At 36.7% G+C, this 22,006-nt stretch overlaps 2 long non-coding RNA genes across 7 annotated transcripts; both read left to right on the top strand.

Moving 5' to 3' along the window:
• Window positions 1–7,705: 7,705 nt before the first annotated feature.
• LOC134264643 (uncharacterized) lies at window positions 7,706–15,480 on the top strand. 5 transcript variants are annotated; one of them, XR_009991578.1, is made up of 18 exons: window positions 7,706–7,769; window positions 7,872–8,032; window positions 8,134–8,294; window positions 8,394–8,554; window positions 8,772–8,932; window positions 9,034–9,193; window positions 9,815–9,975; window positions 10,549–10,709; window positions 10,811–10,971; window positions 11,073–11,233; window positions 11,333–11,493; window positions 11,595–11,755; window positions 11,856–12,016; window positions 12,746–12,907; window positions 13,528–13,688; window positions 14,262–14,422; window positions 14,524–14,684; window positions 15,411–15,480. It is a non-coding gene; the product is annotated as an uncharacterized LOC134264643 (long non-coding RNA). The 5 variants fall into 5 exon arrangements; XR_009991581.1 differs by having other exon boundaries at window positions 7,707–7,769; window positions 11,403–11,493; XR_009991582.1 differs by lacking the exon at window positions 11,333–11,493 and having other exon boundaries at window positions 7,708–7,769.
• An 810-nt stretch (window positions 15,481–16,290) lies between these two features.
• On the top strand, window positions 16,291–19,596 carry LOC134264644 (uncharacterized). Of its 2 annotated transcripts, XR_009991584.1 has the most exons (7): window positions 16,291–16,353; window positions 16,452–16,612; window positions 17,186–17,346; window positions 17,448–17,579; window positions 18,018–18,177; window positions 18,540–18,700; window positions 19,428–19,596. It is a non-coding gene; the product is annotated as an uncharacterized LOC134264644 (long non-coding RNA). The 2 variants fall into 2 exon arrangements; XR_009991585.1 differs by lacking the exons at window positions 16,291–16,353; window positions 16,452–16,612; window positions 17,186–17,346; window positions 17,448–17,579 and adding an exon at window positions 17,856–17,918.
• The last annotated feature ends 2,410 nt before the right edge of the window (window positions 19,597–22,006 follow it).

The raw sequence follows: 22,006 nt of genomic DNA, 5'->3' as shown, positions 1-22,006 counted from the left end.
CGCAACTGACACTTTTAGAATTCTACGGTGAAACGTACGCGCATAATTTCCACACATGTGGCATTACCGTTGTGTTACCCATTGCCACGTGTGTTGCTAAGGCTGAGGGTAATAGAACGGATTGTTAACTGCGTCTAAACCAATCAGATTTTAGTATTTAACATGAAAGTATAATAAGTAAAAGTTTTATATCTTAAGTTTCACTTTTTATTTGGTACAGATCATTGTTTATATAAATTCAATTTTTTTATACCAAAAAATCAACTACAACTAAAGATTTTTTCTTAGAAAATAACTATTTTCAACTTGAAACGGTTAAGATAAAATTTGGGACCCATGTTTTTTTAATGCTGCCTAATGTGTCGACCACATTAGCAGGTTCCAAGCCCTTGCGAAAGCAGAGGAATTTTTTTTAGAATACACTTTTTATGTCACCTGAGTAAACTCAGTTGACCTATTGCTATCCGTTTTTGTCCATTGCGTGCAACGTTCGTCGTCCATCATGTGTTTACATTTGAACATTTTCAGCTTCTTCTCTGCAACCGCTCAACCAATTTCAACCAAATTTAGTACAAAGCATCTATGGGTGAAGGGGAACACGAAATTGTTGAATTTCATGGTCCCTACCCCCTGGGGCATGAGGGGTGGGGATCAAAAGCACTAAAATTAATGCAATCTTTAAAAATCTTTTTTACTCCTGGACATCAGGCAGTCAAAGTGTTGGCATGATTGTAATCAGCATTGAGTCCTCTATCAAAATTGTGAAATTCATGGCCCCTGGCTAAGGGGTTCTAGTGCTAGGGTGGGGCTAAATAGAGTATATAGTGAAAATGCATAAATTCTTTGAAAATCTTCTTCTCTGCTCCTGGGCATTAAATTAACTAACCAAGTACAAAGTTATGATGAGCAAGAACGTCTCTTCCAAAATTATGAATTTCATGGCCCCAGGGTCAGGTTTTTTAGTGTTAGGGCGGATCGAGCTCTATTGATTACATAGTGAAATTGCATAACTTCTTCAAAAATCTTCTTCTTTGCTCCTGGGTATTAAATAAACTAACAAACAAAGTACAAAGTTATGATGAGCAAGAATGTCTCTTCCAAAATTGTGAATGTCATGGCCCCTGGGTTAGGGGTTCTGGTGTTAGAGCGGGGCTCTATTGATTATATAGTGAAAATACATTAATTCTTCAAAATTTTCTTCTCTCCTCCTGGGCATTAAATAAACTAACCAAGTACATAGTTACGTTGAATAAGGCTGCCTCTTCCCAATTTGTGAATATCAGGGCCCATGGGTCAGGGTTTCTGGTGTTAGGGGGGACTCTATTGATTTTATAGTTAAATGCATGAATTATTTGAAAATCTTTTGCTCCTGGTTAATATGTCATTGATCTAATTACATCTTTATAATGAAGAAATGTGCCTCTTTCAAAATGATTAAATTCAGGGCTCCTGGGTCAGAGGTACAAGGGGGGGGGGGGTACTTTGTCTAAAAGTAAATTAATGCTTTGAAATCTGCTCTTTGGTATTAATCAACCATTTATGATGAAAAATAAATTATGATAAAATTTCCAAAATTTCTTAAAATGTGGCCGTAGGTTAGCAGTTCCTGTGGGATGGGGTGCACAACTGGTGGTTATAAAGTGGAAATGCATTTTCTCTTTGTAATCTGATCTACCTCTGGGTATTAAGTAACCAAAGTAAGCATGCCAAGTGATAATTATCATTAGTCTCTTTCAAATTTGTAAATTTTTCATGGTTTTTGTATTAAACAAACCAAGTTCAATTGCTTGAAAGTTGTTACATTATACTCAGGTGACCTATAAGGCCCATGGGCCTCTTGTTTTTTCTTACCGATTTTGTGCACGCGATTTCTCGAAAACGGCTTGATGGATTTCTATGAAACTTTCAGGACTTATGTTACATCACTTGAACCTTATGCTTTTTTTCCGTTTTGATGACGTCACTTCCGGTCCGGAGTTGTCAGCACTTTAATGGTTTTTTGAGGGTCGTTTTGTCCGCACAATTTCTCCTAAACGGCTTTTGATAGACACATGATACTTTCAGGTATGGTAGACCTATGTCTGTAGATTTGCAGAATGTATTTCATTTTTATCGGAAGTGCTGCACGTCGGCGCTCGCTTTGGCCCTAAAAAAGTCCTATCGCGAATTTCAAAATTTTTGACACCTTTTCATTGATATCTTTTAACCTGGAAATATTTTGTTAAAACATATAGAACAAAAAAAGTGTAGAATCTCAAGACATTTCAAATGATATCTCAAAAAAGGGCTGGCCCCTAAAATTAAGGGCCTAGAGGGGCCGAAAGATTTTCCTTTATATCTCAAAAAGTATTGAGAAATTGTAATACATCAAAGAAGCAGAGTTGTTCAAAATGTCAAGCTTAATCAATTGGTGTCGTCAAAATATGTCCGGCGACGTCACTTCCGGTCAACCGGAAGTAGTCAAAAATTCATATTTTTGCCTTTCTTGACAAGTTTTTGGGTAACATCTGTCACTGGGAGCATAAAAATCAATTTTTCGTCCGTAAATGTCGTCACTTCCGGTCACACCAGAAGTAGCAAAAAATGGCTTAATTTTGCAATAATTAATATAGATTTGGAGGTTTAAACCATTTTTGGACTTCATTACTCTTTTTTTTTTAAATTAAAGTTACTTCCGGTCAAACAGGACGGAAGACCTACTCGTTGCTTTGCAACGAGCTCGGCTCTAGTTATTAAGGTCTTTTGTCTTCAGCGGAAGACCTTATTGTTTTTCTTAGGTTTCTTTTCCACTATTTTTATTATTGTTTTTTTTTCTTACCGATTTTGTGCGCGCGATTTCTCAAGAACGGCTCGATCGATTTTCATGAAACTTTCTGGTCTGATAGAACATCAAAAAATCTAGACATATATTTTTTATTTTGATGACGTCACTTCCGGTTCGGAGTTTTTGGCGATTTAGTGATTTTTAGAGGGTCACTTTGTCCGGCAGGTTTCTCAAAAAGCACTTAACACAGAAGCATGAAATTTTCACTGATGCTTAGAGCAACCTTTGGAGAAGTGCACTTAGTATATCACAACTACCGGAAGTACGAAGCGCCGACGCTCGCTATGGCCCGAAAATAAACCTTTCAAGATTTTCAAAATTTTTACCACCTTTTCTACAATAACTTTTTACCTAGAAATATTTTGTTAAAGGATGTAGAACAAAAAAGGTGTAGAATTCTAAGATCTTTCAAATGACATCTCGAGTAAAGGGCTGGCCCCTTAAATTAAGGGCCAGGAGGGGCCAAAAATTTTTTCTTTACATCTCAAAAAGTCTTGAGAATTTGTAATACGTCAAAGAAGCAAAGTTGTTCAAAATGTCAAGCTTAATCTATTTGTGTCGTCAAAAAACGTCCGGCGTCGTCACCTCCGGTCAAACCGGAAGTAGTCAAAAACGCGTATTTTTGCCGTTCTTCTCAAGTTTTTGGGTAAAATATGTCTCTTGGGGCATAAAAATTAATTTTCCGTCCGTCGTCATCACTTCCGGTTAAACCGGAAATAGCAAAAATTTGCATATTTTAGCATTAATTAACCTACCTTTAGGGGATTCAAACCATTTTTAGGCGATATTTATCATTTTTGTTAAAAATGAAAGCCACTTCCGGTAAAACAGGACGGAAGACCTACTCGTTGCTTTGCAACGAGCTCGGCTCTAGTTATTCTTCTTTTTTTCTTACAATGTTTGTGCAGAAGATTTCTCGGAGATGGCTCCATCGATTTTGTTCAAATTTTCAGAGATTATGTGTATCTATCTGAAGTTTGTACCCCCGACTCAATTTTGAAAAAATCACTTCCGGTCGGAAGTTATCACCCTTTCAGTGAATTTTAGAGGGTCTCCTTGTCCATGAGTAAACTCAAAAACGGCATTAGCCAGAGAGCTGAAATTTTCAGCGATGATAGAGGATACATTGCTGAATTGCACATTGGGTTTACAATTTTTCAGAAAGGTCCAATATGGAAGCTCGGTAGGGGTCGAAATCTAGGACACGAATCATGAGTGAATTTTCGGGACAATTTGTGTCATATCTTTTAAAATATAATTATTTTGTTAAAACATACTGAACAACATTTGTGTGGAATGCTAAGATCTTTAATATGACACCAAGAAAAAAATGCTGACTCATCACATTAAGAACAAAGAGGGGCCAAAAGTATTCATTCAATAACTGTTTAGCAATGAGTATTTTGTTAAACATTACTGAAGCAAAAATTTTTATTCAACAATCTACAACTGTATATTATAATTTTAATGTCGTATATTACATGATAAGGGGCCAAAAGGGGCCAGAATGCTAAATCTTTGACGCTTTATATCTTGAAAGTGAGTATTTTGACAAGTAATGTTGAACAAAAGATGTTCAAAATCATGTTCTGAACAATATGCAACCTTTCATTTTTCGCTAAACGTCCCCATTAGGGAGTTGAGGGTTGGCCCCTAAATATTTCTTTTGCAAATAACTCAAAAACAAAAAAGAATCTCTGAATAGTTGTTGAACAAAAAGTGTTCAAAATCATAAGAGCTTTAAGACGAAATCAAGAAAAAGGGGCTGGGCACTCAAATTAGGGGCCAAAAGGGGCCAAGAGTCTTTAATCGATAACTCTTTATTATTAAATATTTTGTAATGCATTACTGAAGCAAAAATGTTCATCTTAGCGATTTACTACTATATATTATGTTTTTGTGTCGTATATAATAAGGGGCCACAAGGGTCCAGAATTCTAAATCGTTGAAGCTTTATATCTCCAAAGTAAGAAAAATTTTGATAAGTAATATTGAACAAAAGATGTTCAAAATCATGTTCTGAACAATATACAACCTTTCATTTTTCGCTAAACATCCCCATTAGGGAGTTGAAGGGTTGGCCCCTAAATATTTCTTTTGTGAATAACTCGAAAACGAAAAAGAATCTCTGAATAGTTGCTGAACAAAAAGTGTTCAAAATCCTAAGAGCTTCAAGATGAAATCAAGAAAAAGGGGCTGGGCGCTCAAATTAGGGGCAAAAGGAGCTAAAAGTCTTTTTTCGATAACTCTTTAACAGACAATATTTTGTTATACATTACTGAAGCAAAAAATTTTATCTCAACAATCTACAGTAGTATATTATGATTTTAATGTCGTATTTTACATGATTAGGGGCCACAAGGAGCCAAAAATGCTAAAACTTTGACGCTTTATATCTCGAAAGTGAGAAATATTTTGATAAGTAATATTGAACAATATTGAACAAAAGATGTTCAAAATCATGTTCTGAACAATATGCAACCTTTCATTTTTCGCTAAACGTCCCCATTAAGGAGTTGAAGGGATGGCCCCTAAATATTTCTTTTGTGAATAACTCAAAAACGAAAAAGAATCTCTGAATTGTTGTTGAACAAAAAGTCATCAAAATCCTGAGAGCTTTCAGATGAAATGAAGAAAAAAAGGGCTGATCCCTAATGTTTGGGGCCGTGAGGGGCCAAAAGTCGATTTTTTAAAAAGCTTTTAATAATCAATGTCCCTGTACAGATTATGGTAAATTATTATTTTAGAATGAAAATCTTAATCAAAATCTTATCTCATCTTATCAAAAATCGGACGGAAGACCCACTCGTTGCTTGCAACGAGATCGTATCTAGTTAAGGTCTTCCGACTTCCTTCGGAAGACCTTATTGTTTTTCCTTCTGTTTTCTATTATTACAGACCTATGTCTGTAGATTTGTGGAATGTATTTTATTTTTACCGGAAGTGCTGCACGTCGGCGCTCGGTATGGCCCGAAAATAGGTCTATCGTGAATTTCAAAATTTTTAGCACTTTTTCTACGATATCTTTTTACCTGGAAATATTTTGTTAAAACATATAGAACAAAAGAAGTGTAGAATTTTAAGTTCTTCCAAATGATATCTCGGAAAAAGGGCTGGCCCCTAAAATTAGGGGTCTACAGGGGCCGAAAGTTTTTCCTTTATATCTCAAAAAGTATTGAGAATTTGTAATACATCCATGAAGCAAAGTTGTTCAAAATGTCAAGCTTAATATACTGGGGTCACCAAAAAACGTCCGGCGACGTCATTTCCGGCCAAACCGGAAGTAGTCAAAAAATGCGTATTTTCACCGTTCTTGAAAAGTTTTTGGGTAACATCTGTCACTGGGAGCATAAAAATTAATTTTATGTCCGTCGTCAACACTTCCGGTCACACGGGAAGTAGCATAAACTTCCGGTCAAACAGGACGGAAGACCTACTCGTTGCTTTGCAACGAGCTTTGCTCTAGTTATTTTTCTTCTTCTTCTTCCTGGGTACTTTTTTGTCCGGGAATGATCTTGTAAACTGTTCGTCCGATGTAGGTAAAACCTTTTAGGGTCAGAAGACATGTTACGTAGATTTGCGGAATCAAGGTCATTTTGCACGCACGTGCTTGCAAGAGTGCGCACATGCAACACGTGAAGTGACAATAGATATAGCCGCAACTTTTCTATTTTTTGATGAAATGCTTTGAAACTCATAATGTGAAGATATGTTAGTAGTATAGACATGATGACATGGTCAAAATAGCAAGATCTCATGCGCATGCACGTGCACTTCGCTCTGATTGGCTGAAACTAAAGTCTCAATATCTTTCTTGTTTTTTGACAAACTCATTTGAAATTTTGAACATAGTCATACATTATGAAGATCTACAGCCTGATATATAAGAATTATCATGAAAGCATGCGCATGCGCATGTGCTGCAATCTGATTGGCTGAAACTTTAAATGCCTATAACTTTATTGGTTCTCAACAGAACGGGATGAAATTTAGAATATGGATAGGTATGATGGATTACTACATTATGCTACTATCAGAAATGAATGCAAGGACACGCATGCATGCACGTGCACAATATGCAAAATGACCAATATATCTGAAAAACGGTAACATTTATATTTTTTATGATTTGTCTTATTGATTCTCACGACACAAAGAAATGGTTAAGACAACATGCCATGATCATCTTGAATGTGCATGCACGTGCGTGTGCGTGCAATTTGTTAATAAATAACATATTGTTGGTAACATTGTAGCTTTAATAATTCTTATAAGAAATCCTTTGAAACTGAGCATATTTTAAAAATGTCTTACAGGGAAATGGCACAAAGAGGGATTTGGGGAGCGTTTGGGGACATCTGTAACGGTTCCCGTTACAATTAAAACTAGTTTTGTATTGTTTAATGGGCTTTTGATTTTGAATACTATTCTTTATTTAAATATGTTTCATGAAACTAAATTTAAATAAAGAATAGTATTCAAAATCAAAAGCCCATAAATGTGTTCAAATCATGACCCCTAGGATAGGGTCACAATTGGGCATCAAAGTTTTCCATAAGTCCTGGAATATATAGGAAAATTTTTTAAAAATCTTCTTCTAAAGAACAACAAAGCCGTGATTGGTCATATCTATATTGAAGTATCATCAGGTAGTGTTGATTGAAGTTTGTTCAGATCATGACCCCTGGGGTAGGATGGAGCCCCAATGGGTGATGAAAGTTTAACAAACAAAATATAGGAAATTTTTTTAAAAATCTTACATTAAGTTGAATCAAAAAAATATAATTGTTGTTAATTTTTCATGATATTTGTGTTGTAATTTCAGACCCATGATATGATGTATTGCTGTTTGAGAAAGAAGGTCCTTTGCAACAGAGAGTGGAACTTTTGCCAACCCACAATCTGGAGGCTTTCAGGTCATTTGAAGGACACATCATTTCTCACAGTAAAAAAATTTTTCATGGGAGGAATGTAGTTTAAGATTGAAGTCCATCAATTAAAGGAATATTGGTCATTATTTTTCATGAAATGTGTGTTTTTATTTCAGACCCATGAAATGATGTACAGCTGTTGTGATCTGTGAATACCTGTTGAATCATCCTGCTTGAATATTTGAGAAAGAAGGCCCTTTGCAACAGAGCGTGGAACTTTCGCCAACCCACAATCTGGAGGCTTTGAGGTCATTTGAAGGACACATCATTTCCCGCAGTAAGAATTCTTTCAGGGAGGAGTGTAGTTTAAGTTTTATGTACGTTCATAAAAAAGAGTATTGTTTGTAATGTTAAGTGTAATGAGTGTTGTAATTTCAGACCCATGGAATGATGTACAACTGTTGTGATCTGTGAATACTTGTTGAATGATCCTGCTTGCCTGTTTGAGAAAGAAGGCCCTTTGCAACAGAGCGTGGAACTTTCGCCAACCCACAATCTGGAGGCTTTGAGGTCATTTGAAGGACACATCATTTCCCGCAGTAAGAATTCCTTTCAGGGACGAATGCAGTTTAAGTTTTATGAATTCATGAAAAGAGTATTGTTTTTCATGTTAAGTGTTATGAGTGTTGTAATTTCAGACCCATGAAATGATGTGCAAATGTTGTGATCTGTGAATACTTGTTGAATCATCCTGCTTGCCTGTTTGAGAAAGAAGGCCCTTTGCAACAGAGAGTGGAATATTTGCCAACCCACAATCTGGAGGCTTTGAGGTCATTTGAAGGACACATCATTTCCCGCAGTAAGAATTCTTTTCAGGGACAAATGCAGTTTAAGTTTTATGTACATTCATAAAAAGAGTATTGTTTTTCATGTTAAGTGTTATGAGTGTAGTACTTTCAGACCCTTGGAAAGAGAGTGATGTACAACTGTTGTGATCTGTGAATACTTGTTGAATTTTAAGATCCAGTAGCTTGACTTCTGGTTCATGTTTATTGTAATGTGTGTTGTCATTTCAGACCCATGAAATGATGTACAACTGTTGTGATCTGTGAATATTTGTTGAATGAACCTGCTTGCCTGTTTGAGAAAGAAGGCCCTTTGCAACAGAGAGTGGAACTTTCGCCAACCCACAATCTGGAGGCTTTGAGGTCATTTGAAGGACACATCATTTCCCGCAGTAAGAATTCTTTTCTGGGAGGAATGCTGTTTAAGTTTAATGTACATCTATAAAAAGAGTATTGTTTGTAATGTTAAGTGTAATGAGTGTTGTAATTTCAGACCCATGAAATGATGTACAACTGTTGTGATCTGTGAATACTTGTTGAATCATCCTGCTTGCCTGTTTGAGAAAAAGGCCCTTTGCAACAGAGAGTGGAACTTTCGCCAACCCACAATCTGGAGGCTTTGAGGTCATTTGAAGGACACATCATTTCCCGCAGTAAGAATTCTTTTCTGGGACAAATGCAGCTTAAGTTTTATATACATTCATAAAAAGAGTATTGTTTTTTTTGTTAAGTGTAATGAGTGTAAATATTTCAGACCTATGAAATGATGTACAACTGTTGTGATCTGTGAATACTTGTTGAATGATCCTGCTTGCCTGTTTGAGAAAAAAGGCCCTTTGCAGCAGAGCGTGGAACTTTCGCCAACCCACAATCTGGAGGCTTTGAGGTCATTTGAAGGACACATCATTTCCCACAGTAAGAATTCTTTTCTGGGACAAATGCAGCTTAAGTTTTATGTACATTCATAAAGAGTATTGTATTTCATGTTAAGTGTAATGAGTGTAAATATTTCAGACCTATGAAATGATGTACAACTGTTGTGATCTGTGAATACTTGTTGAATGATCCTGCTTGCCTGTTTGAGATAGAAGGCCCTTTGCAACAGAGAGTGGAACTTTCGCCAACCCACAATCTGGAGGCTTCGAGGTCATTTGAAAGACACATCATTTCCCGCAGTAAGAATTCTTTTCAGGGGGGAATGCAGTTTAAGTTTTATGAATTCATAAAAAGAGTATTGTTTTTCATGTTAAGTGTTATGAGTGTTGTAATTTCAGACCCATGAAATGATGTACAACTGTTGTGATCTGTGAATACTTGTTGAATCATCCTGCTTGCCTGTTTGAGAAAGAAGGCCCTTTGCAACAGAGAGTGGAACTTTCGCCAACCCACAATCTGGAGGCTTTGAGGTCATTTGAAGGACACATCATTTCCCGCAGTAAGAATTCTTTTCTGGGAGGAATGCTGTTTAAGTTTAATGTACATCTATAAAAAGAGTATTGTTTTTAGCTCTACTGGTCAGAGACCAGAAGAGCTTATGCAATAGTAATGTGTCCGGCATCCGTCCGTCTGTCTGTCTGTCTGTAAACAATTTTTCAAAATGCTACTCCTCTTACAGAGTTGGTTCCATTTCAATATATCTTGGCACACAAGTAGACTACACTAAGATACATAATTCTGTGCAACGGTTTTTGATATCGATGAACAGTGTTGCCATGGTTACTAAAAATAGAAATTTCTTTGAAATTCTTTCAAAATGCTACTCCTCCTACAGTTTTGATTCTTTTTCAGTGTAACTTGGCACATGAGTAGACTACACTAAGATACATAATACTATGCATCGGTTTTTAGCTTTGATGAGTGGCAAGGATCATTTTTCTAATTATTGCTGTTTTTAAAGTTTCATGTCGCAACTGCTACTTTTCCTTTGTTTTAAGTATAAACCAGTAGAGCTACAGTCTCGACAGAGACTTCTGGTTCATGTTTATTGTAATGTGTGTTGTCATTTCAGACCCATGAAATGATGTACAACTGTTGTGATCTGTGAATACTTGTTGAATGATCCTGCTTGCTTGTTTGAGAAAGAAGGCCCTTTGCAACAGAGAGTGGAACTTTCGCCAACCCACAATCTGGAGGCTTTGAGGTCATTTGAAGGACACATCATTTCCCGCAGTAAGAATTCTTTTCAGGGAGGAATGCTGTTTAAGTTTAATGTACATCTATAGAAAGAGTATTGTTTGTAATGTTAAGTGTAATGAGTGTAAATATTTCAGACCCATGAAATGATGTACAACTGTTGTGATCTGTGAATACTTGTTGAATGATCCTGCTTGCCTGTTTGAGAAAAAAGGCCCTTTGCAACAGAGAGTGGAACTTTCGCCAACCCACAATCTGGAGGCTTTGAGGTCATTTGAAGGACACATCATTTCCAGCAGTAAGAATTCTTTTCTGGGACAAATGCAGTTAAAGTTGTATATACATTCATAAAAAGAGTATTGTTTTTCATGTTAAGTGAAATGAGTGTTGTAATTTCAGACCCATGAAATAATGTTTAGCTGTTGTGATCTGTGAATACTTGTTGAATCATCCTGCTTGCCTGTTTGAGAAAAAAGGCCCTTTGCAACAGAGCGTGGAACTTTCGCCAACCCACAATCTGAAGGCTTTGAGGTCATTTGAAGGACACGTCATTTCCTGCAGTAAGAATTCTCTTCTGGGACAAATGCAGCTTAAGTTTTATGTACATTCATAAAGAGTATTGTATTTCATGTTAAGTGTAATGAGTGTAAATATTTCAGCCCCATGGAATGATGTACAACTGTTGTGATCTGTGAATACTTGTTGAATCATCCTGCTTGCCTGTTTTAGAAAGAAGGCCCTTTGCAACAGAGAGTGGAACTTTCGCCAACCCACAATCTGGAGGCTTTGAGGTCATTTGAAGGACACATCATTTCCCGCAGTAAGAATTCTTTTCTGGGATAAATGCAGTTTAAGTTTTATGTACATTCATAAAAAGAGTATTATTTTTTTTGTTAAGTGTAATGAGTGTTGTAATTTCAGACCCATGAAATGATGTACAACTGTTGTGATCTGTGAATACTTGTTGAATGATCCTGCTTGCCTGTTTGAGATAGAAGGCCCTTTGCAACAGAGAGTGGAACTTTCGCCAACCCACAATCTGGAGGCTTTGAGGTCATTTGAAAGACACATCATTTCCCGCAGTAAGAATTCTTTTCAGGGAGGAATGCAGTTTAAGTTTTATGAATTCATAAAAAAAGTATTGTTTTTTTTTGTTAAGTGTTATGAGTGTTGTAATTTCAGACCCATGAAATGATGTACAACTGTTGTGATCTGTGAATACTTGTTGAGTCATCCTGCTTGCCTGTTTGAGAAAAAAGGCCCTTTGCAACAGAGAGTGGAACTTTCGCCAACCCACAATCTGGAGGCTTTGAGGTCATTTGAAGGACACATCATTTCCCGCAGTAAGAATTCTTTTCTGGGAGGAATGCTGTTTAAGTATAATGTACATCTATAAAAAGAGTATTGTTTTTAGCTCTACTGGTCAGAGACCTTAAGAGCTTATGCAATAGAAATGTTTCCGGCATCCGTCCATCTGTCTGTCTGTCTGTAAACAATTTTTCAAAATGCTACTCCTCTTACAGAGCTGGTTCCATTTCAATATATCTTGGCACACAAGTAGACTACACTAAGATACATAATTCTATGCATCGGTTTTTGATTTTTCAATAAATGGTGTTGCCATGGTTACTAAAAATAGAAATTTCTGTGAAATTCTTTCAAAATGCTACTCCTCCTACAGTTTTGGTTCTATTTCAATATAACTTGGCACACAAGTAGACTACACTAAGATACATAATTCTGTTCAACGGTTTTTGATATCGATGAACAGTGTTGCCATGGTTACTAAAATAGAAATTTCTTTGAAATTCTTTCAAAATGCTACTCCTCCTACAGTTTTGATTCTTTTTCAGTGTAACTTGGCACATGAGTAGACTACACTAAGATACATAATACTATGCATCGGTTTTTGCTTTGATGAGTGGCAAGGATCATTTTTCTAATTATTGCTGTTTTTAAAGTTTCATGTCGCAACTGCTACTTTTCCTTTGTTTTAAGTATAAACCAGTAGAGCTACAGTCTCGACAGAGACTTCTGGTTCATGTTTATTGTAATGTGTGTTGTCATTTCAGACCCAAGAAATGATGTACAACTGTTGTGATCTGTGAATACTTGTTGAATCATCCTGCTTGCCTGTTTGAGAAAAAAAGGCCCTTTGCAACAGAGAGTGGAACTTTCGCCAACCCACAATCTGGAGGCTTTGAGGTCATTTGAAGGACACATCATTTCCCGCAGTAAGAATTCTTTTCTGGGACAAATGCAGCTTAAGTTTTATATACATTCATAAAAAGAGTATTGTTTTTTTTGTTAAGTGTAAAGAGTGTAAATATTTCATACCTATGAAATGATGTACAACTGTTGTGATCTGTGAATACTTGTTGAATCAGCCTGCTTGCCTGTTTGAGAAAAAAGGCCCTTTGCAGCAGAGCGTGGAACTTTCGCCAACCCACAATCTGGAGGCTTTGAGGTCATTTGAAGGACACGTCATTTCCCACAGTAAGAATTCTTTTCTGGGACAAATGCAGCTTAAGTTTTATGTACATTCATAAAGAGTATTGTATTTCATGTTAAGTGTAATGAGTGTAAATATTTCAGACCTATGAAATGATGTACAACTGTTGTGATCTGTGAATACTTGTTGAATGATCCTGCTTGCCTGTTTGAGATAGAAGGCCCTTTGCAACAGAGAGTGGAACTTTCGCCAACCCACAATCTGGAGGCTTCGAGGTCATTTGAAAGACACATCATTTCCCGCAGTAAGAATTCTTTTCAGGGGGAATGCAGTTTAAGTTTTATGAATTCATAAAAAGAGTATTGTTTTTCATGTTAAGTGTTATGAGTGTTGTAATTTCAGACCCATGAAATGATGTACAACTGTTGTGATCTGTGAATACTTGTTGAATCATCCTGCTTGCCTGTTTGAGAAAGAAGGCCCTTTGCAACAGAGAGTGGAACTTTCGCCAACCCACAATCTGGAGGCTTTGAGGTCATTTGAAGGACACATCATTTCCTGCAGTAAGAATTCTTTTCTGGGAGGAATGCTGTTTAAGTTTAATGTACATCTATAAAAAGAGTATTGTTTTTAGCTCTACTGGTCAGAGACCAGAAGAGCTTATGCAATAGTAATGTGTCCGGCATCCGTCCGTCTGTCTGTCTGTCTGTAAACAATTTTTCAAAATGCTACTCCTCTTACAGAGTTGGTTCCATTTCAATATATCTTGGCACACAAGTAGACTACACTAAGATACATAATTCTGTGCAACGGTTTTTGATATCGATGAACAGTGTTGCCATGGTTACTAAAAATAGAAATTTCTTTGAAATTCTTTCAAAATGCTACTCCTCCTACAGTTTTGATTCTTTTTCAGTGTAACTTGGCACATGAGTAGACTACACTAAGATACATAATACTATGCATCGGTTTTTAGCTTTGATGAGTGGCAAGGATCATTTTTCTAATTATTGCTGTTTTTAAAGTTTCATGTCGCAACTGCTACTTTTCCTTTGTTTTAAGTATAAACCAGTAGAGCTACAGTCTCGACAGAGACTTCTGGTTCATGTTTATTGTAATGTGTGTTGTCATTTCAGACCCATGAAATGATGTACAACTGTTGTGATCTGTGAATACTTGTTGAATCATCCTGCTTGTCTGTTTGAGAAAGAAGGCCCTTTGCAACAGAGAGTGGAACTTTCGCCAACCCACAATCTGGAGGCTTTGAGGTCATTTGAAGGACACATCATTTCCCGCAGTAAGAATTCTTTTCTGGGAGGAATGCTGTTTAAGTTTAATGTACATCTATAAAAAGAGTATTGTTTGTAATGTTAAGTGTAATGAGTGTAAATATTTCAGACCCATGAAATGATGTACAACTGTTGTGATCTGTGAATACTTGTTGAATCATCCTGCTTGCCTGTTTGAGATAGAAGGCACTTTGCAACAGAGAGTGGAACTTTCGCCAACCCACAATCTGGAGGCTTTGAGGTCATTTGAAGGACACATCATTTCCCGCAGTAAGAATTCTTTTCTGGGAGGAATGCTGTTTAAGTTTAATGTACATCTATAAAAGGAGTATTGTTTTTAGCTCTACTGGTCAGAGACCAGAAGAGCTTATGCAATAATAATGTGTCCGGCATCCGTCCGTCTGACTGTCTGTAAACAATTTTTCAAAATGCTACTCCTCTTACAGAGTTGGTTCCATTTCAATATATCTTGGCACACAAGTAGACTACACTAAGATACATAATTCTGTGCATCGGTTTTTGATTTTTCAATAAATGGTGTTGCCATGGTTACTAAAAATAGAAATTTCTGTGAAATTCTTTCAAAATGCTACTCCTCCTACAGTTTTGGTTCTATTTCAATATAACTTGGCACACAAGTAGACTACACTAAGATACATAATTCTGTGCAACGGTTTTTCATATCGATGAACAGTGTTGCCATGGTTACTAAAATAGAAATTTCTTTGAAATTCTTTCAAAATGCTACTCCTCCTACAGTTTTTGATTCTTTTTCAGTGTAACTTGGCACATGAGTAGACTACACTAAGATACATAATAGTTTGCATCGGTTTTTGCTTTGATGAGTGGCAAGGATCATTTTTCTAATTATTGCTGTTTTTAAAGTTTCATGTCGCAACTGCTACTTTTCCTTTGTTTTAAGTATAAACCAGTAGAGCTACAGTCTCGACAGAGACTTCTGGTTCATGTTTATTGTAATGTGTGTTGTCATTTCAGACCCATGAAATGATGTACAACTGTTGTGATCTGTGAATATTTGTTGAATGAACCTGCTTGCCTGTTTGAGAAAGAAGGCCCTTTGCAACAGAGAGTGGAACTTTCGCCAACCCACAATCTGGAGGCTTTGAGGTCATTTGAAGGACACATCATTTCCCGCAGTAAGAATTCTTTTCTGGGAGGAATGCTGTTTAAGTTTAATGTACATCTATAAAAAGAGTATTGTTTGTAATGTTAAGTGTAATGAGTGTTGTAATTTCAGACCCATGAAATGATGTACAACTGTTGTGATCTGTGAATACTTGTTGAATCATCCTGCTTGCCTGTTTGAGAAAAAGGCCCTTTGCAACAGAGAGTGGAACTTTCGCCAACCCACAATCTGGAGGCTTTGAGGTCATTTGAAGGACACATCATTTCCCGCAGTAAGAATTCTTTTCTGGGACAAATGCAGCTTAAGTTTTATATACATTCATAAAAAGAGTATTGTTTTTTTTGTTAAGTGTAATGAGTGTAAATATTTCAGACCTATGAAATGATGTACAACTGTTGTGATCTGTGAATACTTGTTGAATCAGCCTGCTTGCCTGTTTGAGAAAAAAGGCCCTTTGCAGCAGAGCGTGGAACTTTCGCCAACCCACAATCTGGAGGCTTTGAGGTCATTTGAAGGACACGTCATTTCCCACAGTAAGAATTCTTTTCTGGGACAAATGCAGCTTAAGTTTTATGTACATTCATAAAGAGTATTGTATTTCATGTTAAGTGTAATGAGTGTAAATATTTCAGACCTATGAAATGATGTACAACTGTTGTGATCTGTGAATACTTGTTGAATGATCCTGCTTGCCTGTTTGAGATAAATGCACTAAGCAAAAAAGAGTGTAACTTTCGCCAACCCACAATCTGGAGGCTTCGAGGTCATTTGAAAGACACATCATTTCCCGCAGTAAGAATTCTTTTCAGGGGGAATGCAGTTTAAGTTTTATGAATTCATAAAAAGAGTATTGTTTTTCATGTTAAGTGTTATGAGTGTTGTAATTTCAGACCCATGAAATGATGTACAACTGTTGTGATCTGTGAATACTTGTTGAATCATCCTGCTTGCCTGTTTGAGAAAGAAGGCCCTTTGCAACAGAGAGTGGAACTTTCGCCAACCCACAATCTGGAGGCTTTGAGGTCATTTGAAGGACACATCATTTCCCGCAGTAAGAATTCTTTTCTGGGAGGAATGCTGTTTAAGTTTAATGTACATCTATAAAAAGAGTATTGTTTTTAGCTCTACTGGTCAGAGACCAGAAGAGCTTATGCAATAGTAATGTGTCCGGCATCCGTCCGTCTGTCTGTCTGTCTGTAAACAATTTTTCAAAATGCTACTCCTCTTACAGAGTTGGTTCCATTTCAATATATCTTGGCACACAAGTAGACTACACTAAGATACATAATTCTGTGCAACGGTTTTTGATATCGATGAACAGTGTTGCCATGGTTACTAAAAATAGAAATTTCTTTGAAATTCTTTCAAAATGCTACTCCTCCTACAGTTTTGATTCTTTTTCAGTGTAACTTGGCACATGAGTAGACTACACTAAGATACATAATACTATGCATCGGTTTTTAGCTTTGATGAGTGGCAAGGATCATTTTTCTAATTATTGCTGTTTTTAAAGTTTCATGTCGCAACTGCTACTTTTCCTTTGTTTTAAGTATAAACCAGTAGAGCTACAGTCTCGACAGAGACTTCTGGTTCATGTTTATTGTAATGTGTGTTGTCATTTCAGACCCATGAAATGATGTACAACTGTTGTGATCTGTGAATACTTGTTGAATGATCCTGCTTGCTTGTTTGAGAAAGAAGGCCCTTTGCAACAGAGAGTGGAACTTTCGCCAACCCACAATCTGGAGGCTTTGAGGTCATTTGAAGGACACATCATTTCCCGCAGTAAGAATTCTTTTCAGGGAGGAATGCTGTTTAAGTTTAATGTACATCTATAGAAAGAGTATTGTTTGTAATGTTAAGTGTAATGAGTGTAAATATTTCAGACCCATGAAATGATGTACAACTGTTGTGATCTGTGAATACTTGTTGAATGATCCTGCTTGCCTGTTTGAGAAAAAAGGCCCTTTGCAACAGAGAGTGGAACTTTCGCCAACCCACAATCTGGAGGCTTTGAGGTCATTTGAAGGACACATCATTTCCAGCAGTAAGAATTCTTTTCTGGGACAAATGCAGTTAAAGTTGTATATACATTCATAAAAAGAGTATTGTTTTTCATGTTAAGTGAAATGAGTGTTGTAATTTCAGACATGAAATAATGTTTAGCTGTTGTGATCTGTGAATACTTGTTGAATCATCCTGCTTGCCTGTTGTGTTGTAGAAAAAATGTACAACTGTTGTGATCTGTGAATATTTGTTGAATCCCTTTGCAACAGAAGGCCCTTTGCAACAGAGACTTTCGCCAACCCACAATCTGGAGGCTTTGAGGTCATTTGAAGGACACATCATTTCCCGCAGTAAGAATTCTTTTCTGGGACAAATGCAGCTTAAGTTTTATGTACATTCATAAAGAGTATTGTTTTCAATGTTAAGTGTAATGAGTGTAAATATTTCAGACCCATGAAATGATGTACAACTGTTGTGATCTGTGAATACTTGTTGAATCATCCTGCTTGCCTGTTTGAGAAAAAGGCCCTTTGCAACAGAGAGTGGAACTTTCGCCAACCCACAATCTGGAGGCTTTGAGGTCATTTGAAGGACACATCATTTCCCGCAGTAAGAATTCTTTTCTGGGATAAATGCAGTTTAAGTTTTATGTACATTCATAAAAAGAGTATTGTTTTTTTTGTTAAGTGTTATGAGTGTTGTAATTTCAGACCCATGAAATGATGTACAACTGTTGTGATCTGTGAATACTTGTTGAATGATCCTGCTTGCCTGTTTGAGATAAAAGGCTCTTTGCAACAGAGAGTGGAACTTTCGCCAACCCACAATCTGGAGGCTTTGAGGTCATTTGAAAGACACATCATTTCCCGCAGTAAGAATTCTTTTCAGGGAGGAATGCAGTTTAAGTTTTATGAATTCATAAAAAAAGTATTGTTTTTTTTTGTTAAGTGTTATGAGTGTTGTAATTTCAGACCCATGAAATGATGTACAACTGTTGTGATCTGTGAATACTTGTTGAATCATCCTGCTTGCCTGTTTGAGAAAAAAGGCCCTTTGCAACAGAGAGTGGAACTTTCGCCAACCCACAATCTGGAGGCTTTGAGGTCATTTGAAGGACACATCATTTCCCGCAGTAAGAATTCTTTTCTGGGAGGAATGCTGTTTAAGTTTAATGTACATCTATAAAAAGAGTATTGTTTTTAGCTCTACTGGTCAGAGACCAGAAGAGCTTATGCAATAATAATGTTTCCGGCATCCGTCCGTCTGTCTGTCTGTAAACAATTTTTCAAAATGCTACTCCTCTTACAGAGCTGGTTCCATTTCAATATATCTTGGCACACAAGTAGACTACACTAAGATACATAATTCTGTGCATCGGTTTTTGATTTTTCAATAAATGGTGTTGCCATGGTTACTAAAAATAGAAATTTCTGTGAAATTCTTTCAAAATGCTACTCCTCCTACAGTTTTGGTTCTATTTCAATATAACTTGGCACACAAGTAGACTACACTAAGATACATAATTCTGTGCAACGGTTTTTGATATCGATGAACAGTGTTGCCATGGTTACTAAAATAGAAATTTCTTTGAAATTCTTTCAAAATGCTACTCCTCCTACAGTTTTGATTCTTTTTCAGTGTAACTTGGCACATGAGTAGACTACACTAAGATACATAATACTTTGCATCGGTTTTTGCTTTGATGAGTGGCAAGAATCATTTTTCTAATTATTGCTGTTTTTTGAAAGTTTCATGTCGCAACTGCTACTTTTCCTTTGTTTTAAGTATAAACCAGTAGAGCTACAGTCTCGACAGAGACTTCTGGTTCATGTTTATTGTAATGTGTGTTGTCATTTCAGACCCATGAAATGATGTACAATTGTTGTGATCTGTGAATACTTGTTGAATCATCCTGCTTGCCTGTTTGAGAAAGAAGGCCCTTTGCAACAGAGAGTGGAACTTTCGCCAACCCACAATCTGGAGGCTTTGAGGTCATTTGAAGGACACATCATTTCCCGCAGTAAGAATTCTTTTCTGGGACAAATGCAGCTTAAGTTTTATATACATTCATAAAAAGAGTATTGTTTTTCATGTTAAGTGTTATGAGTGTAGTACTTTCAGACCCTTGGAATGATGTACAACTGTTGTGATCTGTGAATACTTGTTGAATCATCCTGCTTGCCTGTTTGAGAAAAAAGGCCCTTTGCAACAGAGAGTGGAACTTTCGCCAACCCACAATCTGGAGGCTTTGAGGTCATTTGAAGGACACATCATTTCCCGCAGTAAGAATTCTTTTCTGGGACAAATGCAGCTTAAGTTTTATATACATTCATAAAAAGAGTATTGTTTTTTTTGTTAAGTGTAATGAGTGTAAATATTTCAGACCCATGAAATGATGTACAACTGTTGTGATCTGTGAATACTTGTTGAATGATCCTGCTTGCCTGTTTGAGAAAGAAGGCCCTTTGCAACAGAGCGTGGAACTTTCGCCAACCAACAATCTGAAGGCTTTTAGGTCATTTGAAGGACACATCATTTCCCACAGTAAGAATTCCTTTCTGGGAGGAATGCTGTTTAAGTTTAATGTAACACAAATTCAGATCGATGCTATTTTAATTAGTCTTTCTTCGTTACATGAGCACATGAGATTAAATTATTCATTTTTTAGAATTCCATTCAAAGTTTTATTTAATACTATTAATCAATTATTTTACAAATAACAAATTTTGGGAGCATGTGTTCTAACATGTCTAAGTAAAAGTTCTATGCTATGACATACAATCGAGCAAAAAACGCAGTTTCTTGATATCGGTCGTGGAAGACGAACTACTGCTGTTTATGCAGCAATTTCAGAGGTAAAACTGTAGATGGACACGTCATCAGTGTCCAAAAAATTCCCAGAGACGCAGAGAAGAAAATATTGCGGCAGCAGGCTAGATTTATTAGTAAAAACTGTATAACTAAACTTGAAATTCGTTATATTTGTTCTGCACATTTTGTATAAATAATATCAATCCGTCTGCAGAACATCCACTACCGAAAATTATCTTTTGTTTTGTTTTGTTTTTTCAAATAGGCCTATTCGAATATGTGTCAGCATTTTATCAGTAATTTGTTTCAGGATTTTTTGGTAAGGGGGGGGGGGGGGTGTCACAGCGCCTTATTATACGACTATAAAGATTAATACAAATCCAGAAGTAGACTATGTGTGGGCAATTTAAAAAAATACGAATCAGCTAAGATTTCTTTTTTTAGCTCACCTGAGCCGAAGGCTCAAGTGCGCTTTTCTGATCACATTTTGTCCGGCGTCCGTCTGTCCGTCTGTCTGTCTGTAAACTTTTCACATTTTCGACTTCTTCTCAAGAACCGCTGGGCCAATTTCAACCAAACTTGCCACAAAGTAACCTTGGGTGAAGGGAATTCAAGTTTGTTCAAATGAAGGGCCACGCCCTCATTCAAGGGGAGATAATTGGGAATTAATGAAAATTTGGTGGCATATTTTAAAAATCTTCTTCTCAAGAACCACTGTGCCAATAAAGATGAAACTTATGGGGAAACATCCTCAGGAAGTGTAGATTCAAGTATGTTCAAATCATGACCCCCGGGGGTAGGGCGGGGCCAAAATGGCCGACCAAAGTTTTACATAGAAATATATAGGAAAATTCTTATAAAATCTTCTTCTCAAGAATGACAAAGCCATATTTCATCATATTTATATGGAAGCATGCTCAGGTAGTGTAGATTCAAGTTTGTTCAAATCATGACCCCCGGGGGTAGGGCAGGGCCAAAATGGCCGACCAAAGTTTTACAAAGAAATATATAGGAAAATTCTTTTAAAATCTTCTCAAGAATGACAAAGCCATATTTCATCATATTTATATGGAAGCATGATCCGGTAGTGTAGATTCAAGTTTGTTCAAATCATGACCCCCGGGGGTAGGGCGGGGCCAAAATGGCAGACCAATGTTTTACATAGAAATATATATGAAAATTCTTTTAAAATCTTCTTCTCAAGAATGACAAAGCCATATTTCATAATATTTATATGGAAGCATGCTCAGGTAGTGTAGATTCAAGTTTGTTCAAATCATGACCCCGGGGGGTAGGGCGAGGCCAAAATGGCAGACCAAAGTTTTACATAGAAATATATAGGAAAATTCTTTTAACATCTTCTTCTCAAGAATGACAAAGCCATAATTCATCATATTTATATGGAAGCATGCTCAGGTAGTGTAGATTCAAGTTTGTTCAAATCATGACCCCCGAGGGTAGGGCGGGGCCAAAATGGCAGACCAATGTTTTACATAGAAATATATATGAAAATTCTTTAAAAATCTTCTTCTCAAGAATGACAAAGCCATATTTCATAATATTTATATGGAAGCATGCTAGGTAGTGTAGATTCAAGTTTGTTCAAATCATGACCCCGGGGGGTAGG

This window comes from Saccostrea cucullata, unplaced genomic scaffold, assembly GCF_032062105.1.
Source record: "Saccostrea cucullata isolate Sc308-1 unplaced genomic scaffold, CSIRO_AGI_Scuc_v1 ctg10450, whole genome shotgun sequence".
Taxonomy (NCBI): domain Eukaryota; kingdom Metazoa; phylum Mollusca; class Bivalvia; order Ostreida; family Ostreidae; genus Saccostrea; species Saccostrea cuccullata.
The sequence above is the reverse complement of the archived record's forward strand: the minus strand, read 5'-3'. Positions and strand labels throughout refer to the sequence as shown.